At 43.2% G+C, this 10,887-nt stretch overlaps 1 long non-coding RNA gene across 1 annotated transcript; it reads left to right on the forward strand.

Annotated features, from left to right (window-relative positions):
• Positions 1-3,105: 3,105 nt before the first annotated feature.
• LOC311067914 lies at positions 3,106-5,633 on the forward strand. The gene is made up of 4 exons (XR_014603302.1): positions 3,106-4,564; positions 4,696-4,782; positions 4,901-4,951; positions 5,062-5,633. It is a non-coding gene; the product is annotated as an uncharacterized lncRNA (long non-coding RNA).
• Positions 5,634-10,887: the final 5,254 nt, after the last annotated feature.

Genomic DNA, 10,887 nt, shown 5'->3' on the forward strand with positions numbered 1-10,887 from the left:
TGCGGTGGCTAGACAGCAAGACCCATGTCTGTCCGGAGCTGCCGCGAAACCTAAGGCTACTGACTGGGCTGACATGATGGAAGCCGAATCCCCGGATATGCCTCCTCTGTTCGATGGCCTTCTCGCACACGAGGAGGAGGAGCCGGGAGACGAGGGCGACACTAACTCTGACCTCCTCGACTTGGACATGGATGACGAGGAGAAGGAAGACAACTCTCTCTTCCCTGTCCAACAGTCTAGACCCCCTAGCACGACTGACTCGGGCTCTCAGGCAGACGGTAACCTGCACGAGGTGTGCAAGCGAGCCGCGGCTAAACTGGGCCTAGCGTGGCCCGCGACGCAGGATGCAGAAGGAGCAGAGAGGGACCTTTCTGATGGAAAAAGGCTACTGCCTGCTCAAACCACAGCGAGACAACTCCTACCCGCCGTGCCGGCGTGCATGAAGGAGATGTCCCACCATTGGGGTAGCCCCTTTAAGAGCAAGCTCCCGACCAAGGGATGTTCTAAGCTGGAGATTCAGGGAATGGGAGAGCTGGGGCTGGCCGGACCCCCAGCGATAGTCTCTTCAGTGGCCTATCACCTCCATCCGAATCGACACTCTATTTGTGCCTCCTCCCAAATTTCGCTGCCGAGCAAGATGGAACGTCTGACCGCGTCTGTCTATCAGAGGATGTACAAGTATGCAGCGCAGTCAGTGTGCTCGCTGAACGCGGTGACTTTACTGTCAGCGTACCAGACAGAGATTTTGGAGGAGATATGTGTGGTGAACGATCTAATTCTCCGCTCTTCCCATGGCGCAGTTCAGGGTTGTGGTCATGTCATGGGCCTGGCCGTTTCAGGTGAGAGAGCGCTATGGCTAAACCTGTCAGGATTGAGCGACGCTCAGAAAGCAGAGGTGATGGATGCTGCACCCTCAGGAAACAAGAGGATGAAGCTTTTAACCTCTGTTTACCATGCAAGCAAGCACCGCGACCATCCTCTCAGCCAGCACGGCCGGGCTTTGTAGCAGCCGCTGCTGCGAGAGGGAGACGGGGGGGGCTAGGAATGTGAGACCGGCTCCCAGCAGACAACAATCTGGTCATCGTCCGAGATCGGATGGCCCCAGACCATGGGGGAAGCATTAATTTGTGGCCGCGGCGGCGAGGAACCACCCACCCCACGGAACGGAATAAAAAACGTGTGACCTGACACGCGAATGTTCCCCTGCACTTCTCTCTCCGCCCGCAAAGAGAAGGAGGGGATCCAGCCCTGTTATTCTGAGTTCAGCAAGGGCTTTTAATGTAAGTTATCAAGTTCAGAATGTTCACCAGTGTCACCAAGCACTCACATGGGGTTTTCAAACGCCCATCAGTTCAGGGGAATGTTTAATAAAGAATGCATTATCGCATCCAAGCCACGGGCTAAGGGCGATATGCTCCCCAAATACAATAAACACACTAATAAATGTTTCACTATAGCAGCCAGGCAGACAGCCGAGGGCGATAGATTGCAAAGAAATCCAAAGTTTGAAACGTGTCTCCCTAGCCTCACCGCTGGAGGGAGCGCATGCTCCTTCAGAAGGGGTCAGCGCGGAAACTGTAATGACGTCATCAAAGCGCGCCCGCGATGGAGAAGTATACAAGGGACCTCTCTCTCGGCTCGCATACTCAATTGGCGCGCATGTGCGGCTCATCCGTGGGTTGTAAACACAATTTTACGGGGGTACAGACTTCAGTTTGCCATGAAACCACCCAGATTCAATGGTATGATAGTCTCAGTGGCCGAGGGAGAATCAGCTCGCGTCCTGATGGCCGAGATGGACACTCTTTTAGACAAACGAGCCATCAGAGTGGTGCCAAAGGAAGTGAGCTGTCAGGGTTTTTACTCTCGTTACTTTGTGATTCCAAAGAAAGGGAGCACATCTCTGCGCCCAATTTTAGATCTCCGTGTGTTAAACAAGCACCTACGGAAGTATTCATTCAAAATGTTGACACACAACAAGACACTTTGTCGATCAATCCACCAGAACGATTGGTTTGTGACGATCGATCTGTCAGACGCATATTTTCACATAGATGTGTACCCGTCTCAGGAAATATCTCAGGTTTGAATTCCGAGGCACTGCTTACGAGTTTCAAACCATGCCAATTGGTTTGTCTTTAGCGTCAAGAGTTTTCAGCAAATATGTAGAAGCAGCACTTTTTCCGTTGAGAAACAAAGGGATAAGAATATTGTCGTACATAGACGATTATCTGATATGCGCCTTGTCGAAAGAGCAAGAGATCAGAGACGCAGACATGGTGTTAATTCATCTCGACACCTTGGGATTCATACACACACACAGCTCAGGAAGAGACATACATACATAGGCTACATACATTCATACATACATACACTCACCTAAAGGATTATTAGGAACACCTGTTCAATTTCTCATTAATGCAATTATCTAATCAACCAATCACATGACAGTTGCTTCAATGCATTTAGGGGTGTGGTCCTGGTCAAGACAATCTCCTGAACTCCAAACTGAATGTCAGAATGGGAAAGAAAGGTGATTTAAGCAATTTTGAGCGTGGCATGGTTGTTGGTGCCAGACGGGCCGGTCTGAGTATTTCACAATCTGCTCAGTTACTGGGATTTTCACGCACACCCATTTCTAGGGTTTACAAAGAATGGTGTGAAAAGGGAAAAACATCCAGTATGCGGCAGTCCTGTGGGCGAAAATGCTTTGTTGATGCTAGAGGTCAGAGGAGAATGGGCCGACTGATTCAAGCTGATAGAAGAGCAACTTTGACTGAAATAACCACTCGTTACAACCGAGGTATGCAGCAAAGCATTTGTGAAGCCACAACACACACAACCTTGAGGCGGATGGGCTACAACAGCAGAAGACCCCACCGGGTACCAATCATATCCACTACAAATAGGAAAAAGAGGCTAGAATTTGCACAAGCTCACCCAAATTGGACAGTTGAAGACTGGAAAAATGTTGCCTGGTCTGATGAGTCTCGATTTCTGTTGAGACATTCAGATGGTAGAGTCAGAATTTGGCGTAAACAGAATGAGAACATGGATCCATCATGCCTTACCACTTACCACTGTGCAGGCTGGTGGTGGTGGTGTAATGGTGTGGGGGATGTTTTCTTGGCACACTTTAGGCCCCTTAGTGCCAATTGGAGATCGTTTAAATGCCACGGCCTACCTGAGCATTGTTTCTGACCATGTCCATCCCTTTATGATCACCATGTACCCATCCTCTGATGGCTACTTCCAGCAGGATAATGCACCATGTCACAAAGCTCGAATCATTTCAAATTGGTTTCTTGAACATGACAATGAGTTCACTGTACTAAAATAGCCCCCACAGTCACCAGATCTCAACCCAAATAGAGCATCTTTGGGATGTGGTGGAACGGGAGCTTCGTGCCCTGGATGTGCATCCCACAAATCTCCATCAACTGCAAGATGCTATCCTATCAATATGGGCCAACATTTCTAAAGAATGCTTTCAGCACCTTGTTGAATCAATGCCACGTAGAATTAAGGCAGTTCTGAAGGCGAAAGGGGGTCAAACACAGTATTAGTATGGTGTTCCTAATAATCCTTTGGGTGAGTGTACATACATACACAAACACACACGGCTCCGGAAGAGACATACATACATACGTATACATACATACACAATTGATGTCATGGTATGATGTTAGAATGTTTGATTTAAACTAACGAACAAATGTGTGCAAGTTAACCAATTTAATCTCAAATTTCCCCTGCTAAATAAACATTGTACTCATTGGATATGAAAAAATTGCATGCCTTTTCTTAATAAAAAAAATCATTATAAAGTGAAATATGGATTGAGTCTGTGCGTCTCAACAGTGTTCAACAGATGCCTCTCTGCCTATATCGAAGCTTTAAGTTTAACTGCTTCAAGAACAGCGACGTTATCATTTTGCTACTGAGAAATGTCATTGTCATGTAGCTTTACAGTTGTGTACGTGAAAGAGTGTGACAGCTTCCCATATATGATAAAATGTAATTTCATTGGAAGAACATGCAAATTGTTATTTTTTATACAATTGTTTGTCATAATTGTTTTTTTGGTCACGTGTCTTTCTGGGTTTTGGTCCATTTGCTGTCGTAGGCTGTAAGGACCTTTGAAATAACTGAAATAATTTGGCGAAATGATAGGGAACTGTATTGCGGTTGACAGACCTGGAACTATATCTTAAAATGGCCAATCAGAATCAAGCGCTCAACATTCCTGTGTTATAATAATGGTGTTAAAAAATAACAAGAACAATGTAAAACTGTGTGAAATAGATTGTCTTTCAGCCTCAGGCCACTCCGGATCCAGTGCTGCTTCCACCCAGATGGCTGGTCAGGAGTTTTTGAGGTTGGGCTTTGGTGATCACATTCAGAAAACACTGTCACAACCAACCCATCCATGGAGTCAAAAGGTGTCTGGCTAAATCTATCCTTTGCCTTCTGCATCGACTCAGAAGAAAGCGGAAGCGGCCCAGCTTGGAAGATAAAGATCCCACTACTTCATACGAGAGACCCGCCAAACCCTCTCGTGAAGGTCAGGCTTATTCTTAAAACATGGTTTCCAAATGAAAATGTAAATTCACTGATTGATCTAAAGTAACATTCTCTTAGAATTTTAGTAACATGTTTTCACTTGAAGACATTTCTTGTCATCATATGTTGCAGAAGAGTATATAAAGCTGGGACCCATTGCTGGGTCAAGGGGGATTTGGCTCGGTGTATGCTGGGACCCACAGCTCTGATGGATTGCCAGTAATACATTTATTCAACAGCCCTTATTCATGACATTGTGGCATAGCCCGTAATCTATACAGGACATGAGGTTGTCAAAATTAGCAGGTGTCATTTACTGTGGTTTATCTGACTGCAGGATGCTATCAAGTATGTCTCTAAAGACGAGGAGCATGAGGAGATGGAAGTTGTAAGTTTATCTTGAATTTGTTGTGGCTGTTTGAGGTCTTATTGGTTTGCATCCGCATTTAGCCCTCCAACGATAATTAAAGAATATTATGTCCTCTTCTGCCACTGCAGGATGGTCAGGGTCTGCTGCCGCTGGATGTGTCATTGATAACCTGGCTCAATTCAGCTCCTGCCTGCCCCAATGTCCTGCAGCTCGTGGACTGGTTTGACTATCCCGGCCGCAACGTCATGATCCTGGAACGCCCAGATCTGCACAGATTCTGTGAGGGGAATGGCAGTCTGGATGAGAGCCAGGCCAAGAAAGTGCTGGTGCAGCTCATCAATGCACTCAAAACCTGCTCATTTGCACCGATTCACACAAGATCAAGCTGCTGGACTTTGGCTGTGGACACACAGGGTGGGGTGCTTCTCAATTTTTATTTGTGCATCCTCGTTACCTTTCCTCGCTTCCTTTCTTCACATCTCAGCTCCACCCCCTGTAGGATGCAAGGGAAGGCTGCAAGGAAAAAAAAATGAGGACGGAGTAACGAATGAAAGCTTTTTTTTATACATTGGAATACTAATCACTCGAGCTTCACTTCAAAGCATCATCAGCAGCGCTCAAAGGATCTGCACCTATGTTGTTGAAGTTTGGTTATTTAAGGAATTCATAATAAATGATAATAAAGCAAGATACCCTGTTGAAATATGTGAGATGTGTGGTTTATATAAACTGCAAAGGTTAAGTATAAATTAAAATGATTGTGACCGATGTGAAGGGGAGGAGAATTTATACGTGCGTCACGTTTAGTCGATAAAACACTTCCGCATAGGATACACCTGTGCATCGTCGCTCATGACTCCTCTGGAAGCCTCCTCACTCCTTGATCCTCGTCTCCTCGCGGTGCAATTAGAGAATTGAGATGTCCTTCAAGATGACTGAGCTCGATCGGTTTCCGGGTCATAGGATGGAGGACGGAGGAGCGAGGAGATGAGGAGGGATATTGAGAAGCACCCCTGCTGAAGGACTCGGAGTACAAATCATTTGCAGGTGGATGTTCTTATACGTGGATATGTTTGTGATCAACATATAGGGGTCTTTGTTTTTGACCAGAACCTTTTCAGCTGATTTCTTCCTTTTCTTGGGTCTCTCAGGCACTCTTTCATACACCCCTCCTGAGTGGTTTCATTCACAGTTATCGTGGGGGACCAGCTACTGTTTGGTCTCTGGCTGTGACGCTCTATAACCTCCTGTGCGGTTCTTTACCTTTCAGAAGCACATGGAGGGTTGGCAGACTGCGCTTCCCTAGTCACCTGTCTGCAGGCAAGAGATAGCAAACGTTCAGTTGTTCACAAAGAGGAGACAGAAATCGTGGCCAGAGCGAGAAGTTCTTGTGTTATTGAAGTCAAGTACTGTGTTCTATGTAACAGAATGCCGTCAGATGATTAGATGGTGTTTTAGAGCAGTCCCAGCTTATAGGACATTGAGTATCATCCCTGATTACACTGCACAGGTGGCCAATCCCAACACACCTCTCTGAATGACTCTTTGTTCATTGCATTTTACTGTCAGGATAAATGTAGACAATTGGTTTTAATTATTCACATAGGCTGAGCAGGATTGTAACCAGGACTCTGCTGGAGGAGCTGAAACCAGAGTCCTGATGCTGAAGGAGCTGAAACCAGAGTCCTGATGCTGGAGGAGCCGAACCAGAGTCCTGATGCTGGAGGAGCCGAACCAGAGTCCTGATGCTGGAGGAGCCGAACCAGAGTCCTGATGCTGGAGGAGCCGAACCAGAGTCCTGATGCTGGAGGAGCCGAACCAGAGTCCTGATGCTGAAGGAGCTGAAACCAGAGTCCTGTTGCTGGAGGAGCTGAACCAGAGTCCTGATGCTCAAGAGATCCTGTCCAGACAAGAATTAATAAGGAAGGATGGCAACATAAAAGCACAAGGCATTATTTAAATTAGAAAAGGAAGACAGAGGGAGAAGGAGGAAAACTGATTCATTTCATTGAGAAATTTGTCAAGGGCAATATGTTACATATAAGCGCATAATAACATACTCAACATATATTCACACAGCCTCTTGCTATTACATATAACCACACAATAGCATATCCACCATATACATTCAACAGTCTTACAACACAAAACAGCCTATAATACAATATACTGTAGAGTATCAACATGACACTAGAATTTATACATAAAAGCATTTTTTAAAAAAATATGCAAAACGCATCAAATAGAAGAGTTTCATATTCAGCAGGTATGAATTAGGGTTGGTCTATATTGGTTGTATATTTTTTTCTGGGACCCCTGTACAGTTTACTGTATTGGGCCCCTTCAGTAGAAATTTGGGGACACCTTCTGGGGATCGTAAGTTTTAGAGGTGTGTGTGTTTGTGTGTTTATTAGCTAACAAATCCGTACAAGCAGGTTATCTTAAGTATTGTTGGGGACAGCTAAACACGGTCTAAAACTGGAAAACATGGGAAACTGGCCAGCAGCCATATCACCCTGTAGCCCAAGACTGGTTGCCCACTGAAGCTAAGCTGGATTGAGCCTGATAATTACCTGGATGGAAGACCTCCAGGGAAAACTAGGTTGCTGCTGGAAGAGGTGTTAGTGAGGCCAGTAGGGGGTGCTCACCCTGTGGTCTGTGTATGTCCTAACGCCCCAGTATAGCGATGGAGACAATATACTGTAACAAGCACCGTCCTTTGGATGAGATGTTAAACCGAGGTCCTGACTCTCTGTGGTCATTAAAAATCCCATGGCACTTCTCGTAAAGAGTAGGGATGTAGGCCAAATTGGCCTAAATTCCTAAACGGCCAAATTCCCCCCATTGTCCCTTACCAATCATGGCCTCCTAATTATCCCCATCCACTGAATGGGCTCAATCACTCTCTCTCCTTTCCACCTATAGCTGGTGTGTGGTGAGCGCACTGGTGCCGTTGTACTGTGGCTGCCATTGCATCATCCAAGTGGATGCTGCACACTGGTGGTGGTTGAGGAGAGATCCCCTGATATGATTGTACAGTGCTTTGGGTGAACAGTAGTACATATGCAAGCGCTATATAAATGCCTCATTAATTCATTCAACATTTGATCAAATGCAAGTATTTTCTTGACAGCCTTTTCTGCCTATCACATGCAAAACATGGTCTTCCAATGATTAGCCCTTAATGTTACAATGGACTTTGTACAAGTGTGCTTTACATATTGCCAGTCGGCCCAACAAGGGTTTCCAGTAGAGTGGGTGAGGGTAAGTAATTTATACAAACTCCATTTTATCACAACCTTGAATTTAGTTGAGAATGCCAATTGATTATTGGTTAAAAGATTTCCAAAGTTCAGGAGGAGTATGTTCAGATAATCAACCTAATTAGCACGAGAGAAGGTATATAGCCAAACTACCTCTATCCCACAACAGTTTTCCAGCATCCCTCCACCACCCAACTCTTCACTCTTAAATATTCCCTTTCCCAATCAGGGATAGGGGAGTACTCTGGGTTCAGGCCAAATTCAGAGCTTAAACATTTTACAGCAGATAGTTTTATAAACCTTTATCGGAGACGAATGGGATTCACTGATAATCCGCTGTTACTGGTGAATGGGGCTGAACCGATTATCTCCTCCCCCGGCCTTCATCCTCCTGTCCCGCCAACATCTGGTGCCATCATCGGCAGTACATGCTCACCAATGAGTATAAGTTGCCTTGTGTGCTTATGTTATAATTATAGTAGGTAGTCCACAGTAACTCTACTAAATTTTGCAACCCTCTAACGTGATTCTTTTGTTTTATCAGGTTGTAGCGGTATTTGACGATTGAGAGAGGTGGCAGCTTTCGTGTGATAACGGACATGCCCCCAACGTTTTAGATCAGAGAATACTGCTTATTTTTTCATTTTTAAGATTTTGATGACTGTCAAGTTATCAGGGTTTCTTTCCCTCAATGTCTGCCCAATCTTGAAAAAAAGGCTTCAATCAACTTTAGAGGGTGCATGGAATAACTCAAAACATCTGATTCTTCATCATCTTAGCAATTTATTGAAAATCTTTAAGCAATGACTTGATCTTCTTGTACTTGTTTGCAATGATTATTTCAGATGGTTAGCTTAATAACCTATACAGGAAAAATATACAAATATATGAGTCACTACACACAGCATTGAGATCAATGTACATTCAAGGATATTTAAAATACAAACAACATTGTTAAAATACTCACAGTTTACATAGCAACTTAACAGCAATGTAAAATCAAATGCTCTTAGTGCACATGGCCAGTTAGCATGTTAGATGCTAAAACTGCTAGCATCAACAAACAACTTCCAAACATGCAAAACATCTGTAGTCTGTAGTCACTAAAGAAAATGAGCCTTTGTCCTACCAGTAGCATCTCAAATTTGATGAACACATTGTGGCTTTTCCCTGCAGTCTTTGAACAAACTCAGCATGTAGTTTACTCGATCGTCACAACCGTGCAGGTTAACAATCTTTCTCCTTTGGTTTTATAACCATCAAAAACACCAACTTGGGTAGAAGAAGCACATCCACTGCTAACAAAGATCTCTCTGCATGCTGGTAATCTCACACACCTGGTTCTATGTGACATGTGCAGTTTCAATGGCCAATCAGCTTCCTTGTTTCTTCCATTTAACAATGATGAATATATATCTAAATATTAAAATTTAGCTTAACAATGACTTATTTTATTTACTTGGCAGTTGGCTGGGTGGTTAATAACACATTTTTCCAGCCCAGGCTCATTCGAAAAACGTACCTGTGGCAACATTTTTGCAAAACGCAAAATACGATGCGTCGTGCACATTTCGCTCCAATGCTCCATCACGTTTTAAAATAACGTACACCTAATATTGCCTTACACGGACTTAGAGATACTCATCTTCTGAGCCTGATTTCAACATGTTCCTGGATCAACATCTTTGTTGATCCTGGAACAACATTCCATTCAACCAATCAGATCCCGTTTGGGAGGGCATTTACACCTTGGGATCCAGGATTGTTAGGTTCTTTGAAACTCATCCTGGAGTTGCTGTCATAGCAACAGGCCCGTAAACTCAAATCTGATCGGGAGCAGGCTTATTTAATGTAAATAGGATTAGAGTGCATTTTTTTAAGTGGAGGTGATACTTAAAGTCTGTTCCAGCCACCGCTACTTTCTTACAAGAGTAGCTAATGAACCAGGGACAGTTAATAATATAATAATAATAATGATTTAAAAATAAAGTTGAAAATAAAATTATAATTTTGTGTAGTCTATCATAATATAGGCACTGTCAGTTTTAGTCATTGAGAGATTTATTTTTAATAGAATAATTACCTAATAATTTTATTGGAGTCTTACACACAGTCACAGTCTAAGCCTAAATTAGTTTAAGCTGTTCATTTATTTGCAGCTATTACGGCTTGAAGCAGCGCAGGAGATGGAGATAACTTTTTTTTTTTTTTTTTTTTTTTTTTTTTTTTTTTAAATGCTGTCTGCTGTGCCATTAGAAAAATGTTCCTGGCCCTTAAGAAACTAATTATGGTGTCATGTAAAATTAAACAAATTGCTATTTACAACATTGAAATAAAAATGTAAAATCTGTACAAATACTATATAGAAATCATGAAATAATGGAAATAATTGGGAATCAAGTAACAAACAGTACATTTCATTTATCTATTATAACTTTTATGTCGGTTCGGTCGCTTGGCTGTTTCCTTATAGAGGTCCAGACCCTTTTCACAGACTGTGATGATGTGTTTTAATGGTCATCAGCAAGTTTATATATATATATATATATATATATATATATATATATATATATATACAGTATATATATATATTATACATACATACATACATATATATATATACAGATAGATAGATAGATAGATGTATTTTAAATGTATGTACATTTATAATACTATACTTTGTATTATATT

The sequence above is a fragment of the Abramis brama genome (genome assembly GCF_963993115.1).
Source record: "Abramis brama genome assembly, chromosome: 17".
NCBI lineage: Eukaryota > Metazoa > Chordata > Actinopteri > Cypriniformes > Leuciscidae > Abramis > Abramis brama.